Genomic DNA, 16,298 nt, shown 5'->3' on the forward strand with positions numbered 1-16,298 from the left:
ATCGTCAATGGAAACCTAAAGGAACCAAGCTTCTAATCCACCTCTTAGGATAGACAGAGCCCAAATGGCCAAATAAATATTATGTTAGAGATTCCACAAATATTTGATCGTTTTTCGGTTTGCGATATTCGGCCACCTTGCAGTTTTGAACATTTTTTTTAATGCAAATGCCACACATGCCTTAATATGCATTGAATGCACATGCCACACGAGCAAAATGTTTGCTGGTTGTCATATTACCTACATTATAGAAAATTTATAATCATCAAACATAAACAGACGACCGGTTTGGAGTAGTTGGTAGTGACCGTGCCTGCTAAGCCACGGTCCCGGGTTCGAATCCCGGTAAGGGCATTTATTTGTGTGATGAGCACAAGTATTTGTTCCTGAGTTATGGATGTTTTCTATGTATATAAGTAGGTATGTATTTATCTATATAAGTATGTATATCGTCGCCTAGCACCCATAGTACAAGCTTTGCTTAGTTTGGAGCTAGGTTGATCTGTGTAAGGGTATCCCCCAATATTTATTTATAAAAAATATAACAGGAGATGTATGTCATGTGGCGTCAAGCTTGAATAAATAGAAAATAAAAATCAAATTTCCAATCCAACAAACATTGAGAAGTACCTCAACAATGGGAGTCAGCACAATCAAAGTTTATGGTCTTGAGTCTTGACCAAAACACCATGAATCTCCCAAATGTGGCATCAACGAGGCGTGAGATGGATGATGATTACTCTCTATGAGATTCCCGAAATCACCCGTTGGCCATGATTACGTAATCAATCTCAGTCGCCCGTCAGCCTTTCAACGCCGCATCTTCGTATTCAATAGCCTTTTTACCATTGACTTATATATCACTTCCTAAGAACGTGGCATGAGAGCATCATAAATAGCTCCAGCATAGCAGTCTCAGTAACATCTCGGTGCAAAAATGCGAGCCAAGCGTGCAGTCAATGAAACTCTTCAAGCAATCGCGTTGTAACGTTCCACCAAAAAGCGTAGAACAAGAATGTAAAATCGAAATTATACGAACGAATGTATCCTTACTTTTTAAATCTTTGCTTTTTACACCTTTTTGCGTAATTATTTAAACTCGCTTATTATGTTTAGGCGTTAATGGCTCTTAAATGAACACCCTCTCTTGATGCATCTCCTTTATTCGACCTCATTTTGAATAATCGGCATTAAGGTCTGTGGTTATATTTAAATTGCATTCCTTGTGAAGCCTGGGAACATTTACTAATTGCATATTCACAAGTCAGCATTTCATTAATAACCACAACCACTATCTCAATGAACTATTTAATACTCATAAAAAAATTACCAATAGCATAGACAATCATAAAGTATGTCACTTTGATCGTCAAAACGTAGCTTTTACCTTACCTAATAACCAAAACATAAAAAAACATTGAAATCTTGCTCCACTTGACACCACACAGTTAAACAATGACTGCAAGTAGCGCAAATGACAATCAAATAATATGATGAATAAGCGTAAACATTGTGATGAAAATTTTATAGCCTGGATCAAAAAGACCCTTGAACATTTGTCGGTTACGTCACTATAAATAAAGCTTCAATACAAATACTACGATATTCGCAGTAACCGCCAATCGGCCTAAGTGATATTTTCATACGCAAAGGCCCTTTTGATAAGCTTGCGCAAGCGACGGTAGCTGACAGCTCGACGTGCGTAGGCGCACTGCATTTCGTACTTCATTTTCTCTCATTGACGCTAATGGAACCAGGAGCTGCTTGATATTTAGTCATGGATAAATTGCGAATTATATTTTTATAAATTGAATGGGATTGTACATGTATTCATTTTAACTTCATTCATTTTTTTTAATGTGCTTGCTGGGAATTTAGAGTGAAGACTATCATATCCGCAAAATAACTAACTATCTCTGTTTTGCCCAATGGTTGACTGGTAGAGAATCCTTAAGGCGTTAAGTCCGCCATTTGTACTTTTTATTGATAATTTGTGCAATAAAGTTTAAATAAATAAATAAAATCATGGAAAAAGGAGAAAATATGCCTGGTCCCTTAAGGGGGCCAGGTCTTATTGGTTCTTACGAACAAACAAATGTCATGAGAGTCGGTGTTAGTCCGTATTATCAGGCGCTGAATACATATATGTATTATTGGCAGATCAGAAGGAAATGCCTCTTTAAACCGAACCGGGGTCAATCTCCTTTATTAAGTTTTCTTTTCTTCTCAATGTGCCTCACCCACTGTCTGACACATTGACTAGCTAGACTATTATATACCTAACTAATGATTCTAACGAACTTCACGTATTTCACGTATTTATTGTTTATTATAACGATGTTAATGAAACAGATACATAAATGCTTTCCATTACAATCAACAAAAAGAAAGATACATGAAGAGTAGTAAAATGAACACCTGACAATTAAATTTCTTGAATAAACCTGACAACAATCAAACGCGTGGGCATTAGACTATACGCTATGTTCCGTCGAGGAACAGAGATTTTTAGTTTTAATTTCTTTTCTTGATATAGTTAAATAGTTATTTCATTTTTCATACATACAAGGCAACACAATTTTGAAAGAATACTTGTTTCCATGTATATGTAGCACAGTTTTTTGGAGCTGGCAATTACAGAAGTCCCAAAGCGACTTTCCGGTGCCCCACCACGCCACCTGGCGGATATAAAAAAAAACTCTCTCTTCGACCGTGCGAGCGCCATGATCTGCGCTCCCGTTATTACGAATTAAAACTAGTTATCGGTGCACCGGCGCGACACAAACGTGAAAATTGACATTTTAAGTGATATTCCGACCAGTGACCTAAGCTTCCGTTTATATGTGACAATCGTTTTAGTGTGAGGATTTTCCCAAAGTGTTTCCACGTGGCCCCACAAGCGCCTCTGGACAAATGTAAGTAGCCTCACCAATTAAACGCCGCTACATATAGTTTTTTGATCCGTTCGATCCGGATTTTTCTTTCTCACGTTGTGTTGCCCGTGTATTTTGCGGTATTACGTACCCATCATTCCAATTACATACGTTTGTAGTTCAATTTTTCATTGTAATTTCCGCCATCTTTGCTCACGGCAAAATGGTACCGAATCCTACAGACGGTGTCGAAACCGACACATCGTGTATGACACAAGATTTATTCGAGCGAGATCTAATTCTCGACGAATTAAAACGAACATTACAGTTCGCAGCAACGAATATAGAACAATTTCGTTCAAGAACTTCCGATTTAACAGCGCACCAGCGAAAGTTTACCAAAATTCAAACTAAGATCGAAAAGGCATTAATTAAGTCTAATAGCTTCAACAAAGAAGCCAACATTAAGATTCGAAATGATTTCAACGATTTATATTACGCGATAGTTACGCATTTAAATAACCTAAAGGAGGTAGATGTAGAAAAGCGGCGAGCGAGCCGCATTCCTGTGCCTAGCCAACACGACACGTTTATGAACGACCGTCGAAACTTGCCTAAATTGTCGCTTCCTGAATTTCACGGTGAACCTACGGGCTGGCCCGCCTTTTTCGACTTATTTCAATCGTTGGTCCACAACAACAATGCCTACACTGACGCGGAAAAGTTTAGGTATTTACTACTTTCGGTTAAAAACGAACCATTTAATTTAATTAAATCAATTCCCATAACGGAAAGTAATTATTCAATTGCGATCGATGTTCTAAAATCCCGTTATGACAACAAACGCATTATTGCGTCACAACATCTAGATAAATTATTCGATATCGATTCTTGTTCCGCGCGCTCATCAGTTGTTGCTATGCGAAATTTGCTTAATGTTTACCACGAAAATATTAAAGCACTTGAAGTTTTGGAGTTTCCGGTTAAAGAATGGGACTTCGTTCTGTTAAATTTATTATTACGTAAAATTCCCGTTAATACGCGAAAAGAATATGAACGTTCTTTAACCAACCCAAGTGAAATACCTAAAGTCCAAACCTTAATAACATTCTTAGAGCGCGAACTTACGGCGGAACAGATGATTACAGTTTCCCATATACAGTCCACAAAAAATAATTCCTTAAGTACAACAAATAAAAATAATTTAATTTCAAATCAAATTACACCTAAACGGGTTTTAATTACGAATACGTCAGACCAAACTCGACCGTATGTCGATACGAATAAGGTTCGATCTTGCGTGAAGTGCAAAGGCTCGCATGCCCTTCACAAATGTTTGGAGTTTTTAAATTTGTCTACTAAAGATAGATTCACATTTGTTCAAACAAATAACATTTGTTATAATTGTTTATGTTCCGGACATGACTTACGTAATTGTAAATCAAGTTTTAAGTGTCGTAAGTGCAATAAGAAGCACCACACCTTAATTCATTTAGATTCGGACCTTACGCGTACGCGACCCTTCCCGGCGAACAATGAAGCCGCGGAACTAGTTGCCGTCTCGCTCGCTCTAACGGAGCAGTCGCAGCCCGGCGCGGGCGCTGTCCCGAGCCCATCAGCTGTTCACGGCGTGAATCAAAATAATCTAGGTTTAGGTATTGAGCCTCATACGGTGTTACTGTCAACTGCGTTGGTTGACCTTTATTACGAAGGTAATAAAATTGCTACAATTCGTTGTATGTTAGACGGGGGCTCACAAGCAGCTCTTATTACTGAATCGTGTATGCAACGATTAAATTTACCGCGACGAAATGTCAGCGAGCCGTTGGTAGGTGTCGGTGATTTACCGCTCAACCCTAGGGGTACCTTCGTGTGCTCAATTTCGCCCAAGGGCAAACAAAGTCCAAGTATTCCTTTGGAGGCTACTATTTTGTCAAAATTAACCCGTCAAATGCCTAGTGTACCACTAGCACCGTACGGGGAATGGCCTCATTTGCAAGGGCTCGCTCTAGCCGACCCTGAATTTCATAAACCTCAGCCGGTTGACATGATACTTGGCGAGGACATTTTCATGGATGTCATTCGCGAGGGTATAGTCAGGGGTAAACCTGGCACACCCACCGCAATCAATAGTGTATTTGGTTATTTACTAGGGGGTAAAGTCAACTTTACTTCTAACATTTCGACTCCACGCCATACTTGTTTTACGTCGTTCGACAACGACAATCTCGAGAAGTTTTGGGAGCTGGAGTCAGTTCGAGAGATGCGGAGTTACACTCCCGAAGAAAAGCTATGCGAATCCTTTTTCCAAAAGACGCATACGCGCGAAGAGACAGGGCGATACATAGTTGCTCTGCCATTCAAGCCCGATGCACCGCCCCTCGGCGAGTCTCGGCAAATTGCTCTAGCACGTTTCCACAAACTGGAATACCGTCTAGAACGAAACCCCCAGCTGAAGGCGGAGTATCACGCGTGCCTCCAGGAGTATGTGGATCTTAACCACATGGAGCTCGCGGACGATAACCCCCCCGCTGGCGCGAGTTATTACATCCCGCACCACTCGGTGTCGAAGATTTCCGACACTACCCGAACTCGTGTTGTCTATGATGCTGGTTGTCGCACAACGAGTGGCTACGCGCTCAATGATGCGTTGCTAAAAGGGCCTAAGTTACACTTAGACATAGTAGATGTACTTCTAAAATTTCGAGTACATAAAGTTGCATTTTGTTCTGATATTAAACAAATGTATCGGAATATTCTTGTACGTGAGAGTGATAGGGACTTTCAGCGCATCCTGTGGCGCAAGTCGCCAGAGGAACCTCTGCGCGATTATAGGCTGCGTACCGTTACTTTTGGTATCAGTAGTTCCCCTTATCTCGCCTTGCGCACAATTAAACAGCTCGCGCATGACGAAGCCGAGCGTTTCCCGCTCGCCTCGCCAGTCCTCCTAAATGACGTGTTCGTCGACGATGTGGTGACCGGCGCAGATACCTTAGCCGAAGCCCTCAATCTGCAGCAGGAGCTGATAGGTATTTGTGCCACGGCCGGGTTCGAATTGCGAAAGTGGCAAAGTAACTCGCCAGCCATTCTCGCTGCCACGCGACCGACAGAGTTTCATGGTGAGCGGCGCGAAAATGTTCATTTTGCCGAAATGGAAAATGACAAAGGGGTCAAGGTCCTTGGACTTCAATGGAATCCAAGATCTGACGCATTTAGTTTCAAAGTTCAAAGTTCTTCGCAGGCCTGTACAAAGCGGGCGATTCTTTCCGAAATTGCAAAAATTTACGACCCCCTCGGGTTATTATCTCCGGTGACATTGTTTGCCAAACATTTAATTCAATTGCTATGGTTAGCCAAAATTTCCTGGGACTCAGAACCCCCTATCGATATTATTAACTCATGGACGAGTTTTATTAACGAGCTACCGCTCCTATCGCAAATTTCTTTTCCTCGTCATATTTTCAATACTGACGACTTCGATTCAATCGAAATTCACGGATTTGCCGACGCAAGCAAAATTGCATACGCAGCATGTGTTTATATACGTCTGACGGACAACACCGGGCGAGTTCAAACCTATTTAGTCATGGCTAAAAGTCGCGTTGCACCTCTTCGGGTATGCCTTACTATACCTAGAATGGAATTGATGGGTTGTGTAATCCTATCAAAATTAATTGAAAGAGTTATGCATCTTTACGGTGGTCACATTCACCCCGATCAAGTGTACGCATGGTCTGACAGTTCCGTCGTGCTCGCGTGGCTTCAGTCACCCCGCACGAATGGAAAACGTTTGTCTCGAACCGCACTAGTGAGATTTTGTCCCGTGTCCCGGCGCGCTGTTGGCGTCACGTCCCGTCAGCTGATAACAGCGCTGACCCGGCGTCTCGCGGTCTGCTCCCCGCCGCGCTCGTACAAAATGACTTGTGGTTCCATGGTCCTACATGGCTCCAACAAAGTCGCAACTCCTGGCCTATACCAAAACCGGTGGTAAACACGAACGAGGAAAAACGCAATACACATGACTCGGCAAGTCTTAGTTATGCATGTGTGTCCACATTGCCTCCTTCCCCGGACGACGACACTCTTATAACGCGATTTTCGTCGCTAGGTAAATTAGTTCGCGTCACGGCAGTCATATTTCGTTTCTACAATAAATGCAGGAAACATAAACAAACATTCCCAAAGTACGTCACCGTACCAGAGTACAATTTTGCATTAAATCGACTAATATTGATTACACAACAAAAAGTGTTCGAAGACGACATTAAGAGGATTTCGTCAAATAAACTTCCGTCAATTCGTTTGCGGCGTCTCACGCCCATTATAGATAGGGATGGTTTGTTACGCGTCGGCGGACGTATTCACAAATCACTTTTACCTTTTGAATCAAAACATCAATTGATTTTACCTAAAAGACATCCTCTTACAAATCTTATTATTGACGATGCGCATATAAAGGAACTACATGCCGGTTCGCAGTGCGTGCAAAACTCGCTCTTACAGCGATACTGGATTATCTCTGGTCGTGATATTGTTCGCCTCCGCGTACATCGTTGTATCAAATGCTTCCGCGCTCGACCGACTCGCTGCCAGCCGCGCATGGGAATGTTACCCTCGGTTCGGCTACGCCCCGCGCGTGTGTTTAGTAAAACGTCTTGTGACTTTTGTGGGCCATTCTACGTACGCGCTAATAAGGTTCGTAATGCAAAAATAATAAAATGTTACGTTGCAGTTTTCGTATGTATGAGCGTTAAAGCTGTACATCTTGAGTTAGTTTCCGAACTTTCCACGGAAGGTTTTTTAGCCGCGTTGCGACGTTTCACGTCCCGTCGAGGATATTGTACGGATATATATACCGATTGCGGACGTAACTTTGTTGGTTGTAATAATTACCTTCAAGAGTTATATACTTTTTTACGTAATGATTCGGTCATGAGTGCCCTTAATCAACAAACTTTAAAACAAGGATTAACTTGGCATTTTCAACCACCTTATGCTAGTCATTTCGGTGGATTATTTGAAGCGGCTGTTAAGAGTTTCAAAGCTCATTTACATCGCGTAATAGGTACACAAACGCAAACATATGATTGTATGCACACTTTGACGTGTCAAATCGAAGCTGTATTAAACAGTCGTCCGCTCTGCGTTCTAAGTTCGGACTCCGCGGATCCTTTACCTCTTACGCCGGCCCATTTCTTAATCGGTGAGCCCTTAACGGCCCTACCGGACGTTTCTCTGATAGACGAGAACCCTAATCGTCTTACACGTTGGCGCTGGATACAGCAAGCTGTCCAGCATTTCTGGCGTCGATGGAGTCGTGAATATCTCCATCAACTGCAACAAAGTACAAAGTGGCTTCAAGACCGCGGTCCCGCCGTTCGTGAAGGTACTGTTGTTGTGGTATGCGACGACCACCTGCCGCCGCTGCAGTGGAAACTCGCGCGCGTTCATGCTGTCCATCCGGGCAGCGATCAAGTTATTCGCGTCGTAACATTGAAAAGCGGGAACACGTTGTTCAAACGACCTGTTGTGAAGGTCTGTCCCTTACCTTTAGAATAAACTTATACAATCGTTACGACTCTTAATGTTAAGTTAAATATAAGTTTCATAAAATATTTTGGTATACTTTCGTATGGTTTCTTTTTTTATTTTCTTTTAAAAGTCACTCCGTGTCTTTTAAGGTGAGCGGCATGTTCCGTCGAGGAACAGAGATTTTTAGTTTTAATTTCTTTTCTTGATATAGTTAAATAGTTATTTCATTTTTCATACATACAAGGCAACACAATTTTGAAAGAATACTTGTTTCCATGTATATGTAGCACAGTTTTTTGGAGCTGGCAATTACAGAAGTCCCAAAGCGACTTTCCGGTGCCCCACCACGCCACCTGGCGGATATAAAAAAAAAACTCTCTCTTCGACCGTGCGAGCGCCATGATCTGCGCTCCCGTTATTACGAATTAAAACTAGTTATCGGTGCACCGGCGCGACACAAACGTGAAAATTGACATTTTAAGTGATATTCCGACCAGTGACCTAAGCTTCCGTTTATATGTGACAATCGTTTTAGTGTGAGGATTTTCCCAAAGTGTTTCCACGTGGCCCCACAAGCGCCTCTGGACAAATGTAAGTAGCCTCACCAATTAAACGCCGCTACACGCTATAAAATGAATTTTATTGCAAAATAATAATGCCAATAAGCAGTCATTAATTTTAGTGTAAAAAAATATCTCTAGTAGTCTAAGAGTTGATGGTTGAAAGAGGAATAGTTAAAGTAGTGTGTCATATATTAAGGCTAAGTTGTTCGAGTTCATATCGTCGAACCTAATAATTATAATTAGAAATAAACATTGACTATAAAATGGGTTCTAACTTTGCCATTGTATAACTTAACGTATTTTTCTGATGCTAAAACATTACCTACTTCATCAAGAGTTCATTTCTAACATTTTTTTATGAGATAGAAGGTAAACGAACAGACAGATCCCCTGGTGGTAAGCAATCACCGCCGCCCATGGCCACTTGAAACACCAGAAAATATCTTATGATGATATTACCAATGTCTTTTTATCACCCATTGAACCATTAAAAAGCCAAATTAGAATTATATATACTTATTTTTTAACCCACTGATAAAAGATTACTTGACATGGTCAATTATTAAACAAATAAGCCACTTTTAAAAACCTGGCCTTAAAAATACACGGCATTCGTTGGCCAATTAAGAGTACATAATTGCGTTTTATTGCACTGTAGCGGCTGATCGAATTTGCACTTTTAATTCTACAATGACGCAACCCGGAGTTATAACATCCTATCGTTGACATAGTCATCCTAAACTTTATTAAAACGAGTTTAAGTTTACCAATGGTAGATATTATGCTACTGTAAGTATGGGTACTTAGTACATTTTATTTTTAAGAGAGTTTTATCGAGTGGCGCATCGCAGCCGTTACTGAGCGTGCGCGGGCGCAACACGAAAGGTCTCAACACCTCGACGTATCTCACGTACACAAAAAGAAACATACAGGCAAATTATGTAATTAATAGATACTAATGATTGATGAGCGCAAAAAATACGGATGCTCGGTAAGTAGCGCGGAAAAAGCGATGAAATCGATTTCCTTTAGTTGTCCAAGCTGTTTTTCATATTTTGTTTCTTCGTCGGAATTACGGGAAATAGTCGTAGTGTATTGGCTGTATCGTCTCGGCCGCTGTAATATCAACTTCATACAAATTGGTCGCGCGGATCGCTCGGTCCGCGTGACAGTAAAACCAGCCTAAGCAAGTAAGCATTTACGGATTGTAGGTAGGTATACAGTCGGCATGAATGAGATAGGTCATGCCGGGCGATTTGTATAGAATACGCCTGTCGCAAGGTCTGCGCAACCCACACAAAGCACCAGTAATTGTAAAGATAATGCATGCACACACCTAATCCACACACACTTGTAGCTGGACGCTCCTATTGCGCAATACACGCGCATCATTTCAATGGTTGTGTACATGCGAACGATAAGCGAGCGCGATCGCGGACGCACACAACGATAAATAGCGGGAACGCCTCGCCTCGTTTCCGAGAAAAATGTCTCACTGAGTGAATCGTTTTGTACACCGTTCATTGCGGCGCAAAACACTACACTGTTTACAATATGTTCCTTGTGTAGCCGCAACGTTAACGTTTTAAAGCACAAGCAAACGTAAGGTTACATGGTACAACTCGGAGTATTACGTTGAATTCGTGTTTTATGTGAAATAAAAGGAAATAAATAGTATTTACCTATGAAATGTTATCCTATCGGCTTGGAAATTATTCAGGTCACTGCGATGTTTGCAAGTTATTATTGCACACTTCGGCATTTTGGATAAAACTCGTTTTTCGTCGGTGAACAGCGCGCGTGTACACTCGATGACAGCGGACGGCGAACTGGCGGCGGTGTAGGCCCAATGGGCCTACATCTGCGACCAGGCCGCGCGCGGCTTGTCCTCTCTAGAGGCATGAATAGTAGCGGATGAAACAACGCACCAAAAGTATCTGACATATTAAATAATTTTTCAACTTACAGATTTATCTGTACAGTTTGCTGTCAGAAATGTCAAAGTTCAATTATTGTTCTATGTGTAGACACACACCTCTTTTTGTTTAGAGTTTACAGAATGATACTTCTGATGCGTTTTTTGATTCGCTACATTTGATGCTGACTGTACCAGTGTAGTAATTGAATTTGCCAAAACACGTTGACGTTGTTTGGAACGTAATTCAAATTACTGTAAGCGGGCTATAATGGTATCCACACTTTGATTGTTGCGAGTCCATAGATTTTCTACTAACACGCAATCACACACTATAGGCGCACTAATCGAAGTTTAATGAAACCGTGTAGGTATATTATTGAATAACTACATTGTCATAGGTCAAATTCACATCGCCATCGCCGCGTGCGTTTTGAACCCGATTACAGTCTAAAGGCTACGCCACACTGGCGTCACCCGTCTTCCCGAGCGTCGACGTCTAGTCAACTCTTTAGCCTCCGCTCGACGCAACAGCCACCAACGCCACTTGACTGACGCTGTCTTCTCGATGTCAATGCGATTTATTTTGCGGTAAGTAAGTCGGTTACCCACCGTTTTTATTGTAAGAATTCTAAATATTCTAATTTATCATACACTTCAAGGTACACACGCGATAGTCATATAATTTATTTAATATTTTATATAAATGGAAAGTTCTCTTCTCTATGTCGGATTCCATTTAAAAGTGTTTTCTATTGTTATGCAATACCTAAACAATATTTTCCATTGCAACTTCTTGTTTGTTTGATACCGAACCACTAAATCAGACGAAATGAGTTTTGTGACCCGGTTAAGGACTTAAGAATCTTAAGATAATGGGTATGTAATTATGTCGCCAGAAGCTAATGAATTGATAAAGAACTAACACTAATACATAAATTCAAGTGCTAAAATAATCTTATAATATACGGCAGCGTTTTATTGTTTAGCTAACGCGGGCACGGGCACCTGTTGGAGAACGCCCTAGCGGCAAAAACATGCATTATAACCGCTCGTAATCGACAGTAATCATTGACTGCAATAACTGTCAAAACGGCACTAAATATTGTTTGTTAAATGCCATAAGTTTTGTATTTTTTTTAAACGGTCAACACCTTTGATGCACAAAGGAGTGGACTAATCAAAAGGTGGTCGGGTCAGGTGCCGTTCCGTGCTCGGAGAAGCTTAATGTGGCCTTCGATGTTCAAATAACAGAGGAGGTATCAATAAGTAATGGTAAATGTCTCGTTATTACAGGAGGTTTTAATATGGGACGTTCAGAGCTTATGCGCGTGTTATGTAATTGAATTCTCAATTAATCGAATAAATGAAGATTAAAACTTGGCATGTCTGCGCGAGTGGATCTAATGTTATGGATCCGGAATAACGGTACCTACTAAATTGAAAAAAAAAATTCTTCCATCCATCCATCCATCCATCCATACAATCACGCCTGTATCCCATAAAGGGGTAGGCAGAGCACATGAACTACTCAAGTTTCAGTGCCACTCTTGGCAAAAAGGGGTTGAAAGAAAACGAAAATTGTGACATTGCAGTGACAGGTTGCCAGCCTCTCGCCTACAAAAAAATTCTTCACGTACCTAAAGTACGACTAAGCTTAATGTGGCCTTCGATGTTCAAATAACAGAGGAGGTATCAATAAGTAATGGTAAATGTCTCGTTATTACAGGAGGTTTTAATATGGGACGTTCAAAGCTTATGCGCGTGTTATGTAATTGAAATAATTTATATTTATCTATATCGAGCTTTTACGTGCTATTCAATTAATGGAATAAATGAAGATTAAAACGGCATGACTGCGCGAGTGGATCTAATGTTATGGATCCGGAATAACGGTACTAAATTGAAAAAAAAAATCTTCACGTAAAGTACGACTAAGCTAACCCTATATGTAATGTGCAATGTAAAAGTATGGCATGGGCATGGCCTGGCATTGTCAGCAGTACTTAATATCAAATTTCTTTGAAAATATGAAGTTTTCATTGACACTCCCTTTTTTAGGGTTCCGTAGTCAACTAGGAACCCTTATAGTTTCGCCATGTCTGTCTGTCCGTCCGTCCGTCCGTCCGTCCGTCCGTCCGTCCGTCCGTCCGTCCGTCCGTCCGTCCGTCCGTCCGTCCGTCCGTCCGTCCGTCCGCGGATAATCTCAGTAACTGTTAGCACTAGAAAGCTGAAATTTGGTACCAATATGTATATCAATCACGCCAACAAAGTGCAAAAATAAAAAATGGAAAAAAATGTTTTATTAGGGTACTCCCCCTACATGTAAAGTGGGGGCTGAAATTTTTTTTCATTCCAACCCTAACGTGTGATATATTGTTGGATAGGTATTTAAAAATTAATAAGGGTTTGCTAAGATCGTTTTTCGATATTATTTATATTTTCGGAAATAATCGCTCCTAAAGGAAAAAAAAGTGCGTCCCCCCCCCCTAACTTTTGAACCATATGTTTAAAAAATATGAAAAAAATCACAAAAGTAGAACTTTATAAAGACTTTCTAGGAAAATTGTTTTGAACTTGATAGGTTGAGTAGTTTTTGAGAAAAATACGGGAAACTACGGAACCCTACACTGAGCGTGGCCCGACACGCTCTTGGCCGGTTTTTGTTTATTCTAGTCACAGTCAACTTAGACGGGCTTTAATATTTATGCCTAAAACGGTAGACTATAGGAATAACATAGACAGCGCTAAAATAAAATAAGGACGAATGAGACATTGTCCTTTCCCAATCAGCACGAGGTATTATTCCCAAGTCACTCGACCACAACTTGAAATATAGCTATAAGGTTGTTAACATATAAACGCTTCGGGACGTAAAATGAGCACGTTATGGCTTAACATTCAAATATTTTGGACAAACTCATTGTCCCAAAAGGTGGAGCATAAATCGTCCGCCAGTTAGTTTCCTGTAACAAAGTCCACGGCAGTAAAGTGGCCGCTTGTAAATCAAAACGACAAATGGAAAAAATCTAAAATAAAGAAATCGGGACAGGCATTTCTCGCCCGCTAGTGCCGCGGCACGCCGGCCGATAATATCGATATGTCATCTCAAACGGAGTATTATCGACCGGTAGCGCAAAAACTTCAAATCTATAATATTAGGTATATTTGACAGGTATTTAATGTCATATTTCATGGTCTCTTGTGCATACAGTAGTAGTTCTAATATAGAACTTAAAAAGTACCTAATATGCTTAAATTTTTCAATACATATTCGATATTTTCTGTTATTACAGTAAACAAGTTGGCTGATATAAAGTCACAAATCCTAAATATTATTTAAAAACTTCTCCATACCGAAGTCCAAAACTTATTTTGACAATATAAACAGGGGCAGAAGACAAAATAATTCGCCAGCGAAATTAATAGACAATACATTGTAGAGCAATTTAAAAACACGCTCCGCCACCCTCCCTCGTGAAATTTGTCCCTGATATCCCATTTTGATTAGACTGCTGATTTATCTCTTGTTCAGCCAGAGTGTGAAGATTACACGGTTTTGATACTTTATTTTATCCTGACCAAATACTTTACGTGTCGCTACAAACATTTACTTAAAAATGAATGGCTTAATTATGCAAATCAGGCATTCCGATGCATTTAATTTAGAGAAACAACCGATAACCGTTTCAATTTCTGTAGACACACATAATTTACGGTAGCCCCGTTAGTTTAAGCTACTTTTTACATGCATTTTTTTCATTCTGAATGTGGTCATTAATCAGAAATTCGAATATCAGACTAACATTAACAGATGAACACTAACAAATCATACTTGCTACTTTCCGTACCTGCTGTTTGTTTTATTAAGCTAAAAATTACGAATTTGGCAAACAGCCAAAAAGCGTGGCATAAGCGGAAAAAGAATAATTTATTTAATAAATTAAGTGCTTGATAAATGTGCTTAAACTCTGATAAAAATGATAACTTGACCAACATATATATAGTATATACCTCGATAGGTACTAATAGATTATCTTTTTGGCATCCGCATCCCTAAAACATGTAATTAGTACTAAATGTGCATAAGTATCAGTATCAAGATGTGACAGTACCATTACATGTATTGTAGGGTGCAACCCCTATTCTCTGGAGATTGAATCCGGCGAGTACCGGCTAGTGATTTAGACTAACTGCACTTGTTGCCCCCAGTGTGACACGGGGCTAATAGGGGCTTATATCCGTTGCGTACACTTGCTACTCTAATCGCTTTTGTTCTAGTATGCGGTGCCCTTTATTGGGCCCTTGTTTACTGTCAAGTTTTTTTTTGTTTCATGTGGAAAAGTGCATGTATCTTGTATTTTCTGCTTTAGATTATATTGATAAAGAATATTTTCTTTTTTGTTTTGTATTTTTAAATTGTATTTTTTCATACATGCAAAAAGTTTATCACTGACATTGTAGTATTTTTTTCCTGAAAAACTTTTATTGACCTATTTGCGATGACAATGTCTTTATAGAACGCTTCCTCGCACTTGATAAATGTATCAACAGTATCATATAAAATTGCTATAAACAAATTGTTACAGTAAAGCTAAATATATAATGCAGCGACGATAAATATCGACGTTTAAAACTAAAGCGCGCGAAACGTAGTTATTTGCGTCAGAAAATATCCGGAGCACGAGCGAATTTAGATACGTTTAAAAGTCAGTAGAAATTACAATATTGCATGAGTCTCCAGGGAGAGGGCCAGCTAGTATAGTCTGCTATTCCCGGCTACTAACCAGTATGTAAAAGCTAAATGTCCATAAAGCTGGTACAGATTGCGAGCTACAGTTGTACCGGTCGGTGCAACACGCAGCGCGCTCAGTAAAGAATGGCAGCATAGGGCCCCGTTCGAACCCCCGACCGTACACAATGTCAATTTTCCGCTCACCGCCGCCGACTACGCAATTATTTAGATAAACCTCTCGGCGTGACTATAAAAACATCTTCCCCTCCCCCCACAGTTTGTTGTCTTTGGGGCTTTGGGAATTTATAGCCCGGCATTACGCCGCCGGTTAGGAAAAAATGTACTTTTAATTTATCTCGTTAAAGGGTTGAAGGACGGCCGGTTCGCGAAGTAATTATTCCGGAATTGGCCACTTTGCCTGATGAATTCATTCCGATGAACCCTTTGTTCGGGGGCGATTTTGGAGTGAATTAATTTATTTTTAACTCTGATCTTAGCGAAGTGAAAGATTGCATTAGCTTGATGGGGAAATTAATTCTTGCAAATTGCCAGGATCTTCTTTTGTTGTTGTAACAATTTATCTAGTTTCAGATTTTTGTTACAAAATTAGATTACTGATTAGACTCCTATTATTACAAAGAGCAATGAAACGGAAAACGTCTCTTCAGTCGTTTTTCAAT

The 16,298-nt window shown here is 40.3% G+C and overlaps 1 protein-coding gene across 1 annotated transcript in view; it reads right to left on the minus strand.

The window, feature by feature from the left end:
* The window catches only part of LOC125227364 (T-box transcription factor TBX20-like), a 113,217-nt gene that overhangs the window by 85,237 nt on the left and 11,682 nt on the right, over positions 1-16,298 (minus strand). The window lies entirely within an intron of this gene.

The sequence above is a fragment of the Leguminivora glycinivorella genome, chromosome 6 (assembly GCF_023078275.1).
Source record: "Leguminivora glycinivorella isolate SPB_JAAS2020 chromosome 6, LegGlyc_1.1, whole genome shotgun sequence".
In the NCBI taxonomy this organism is placed as follows: Eukaryota; Metazoa; Arthropoda; class Insecta; order Lepidoptera; family Tortricidae; genus Leguminivora; species Leguminivora glycinivorella.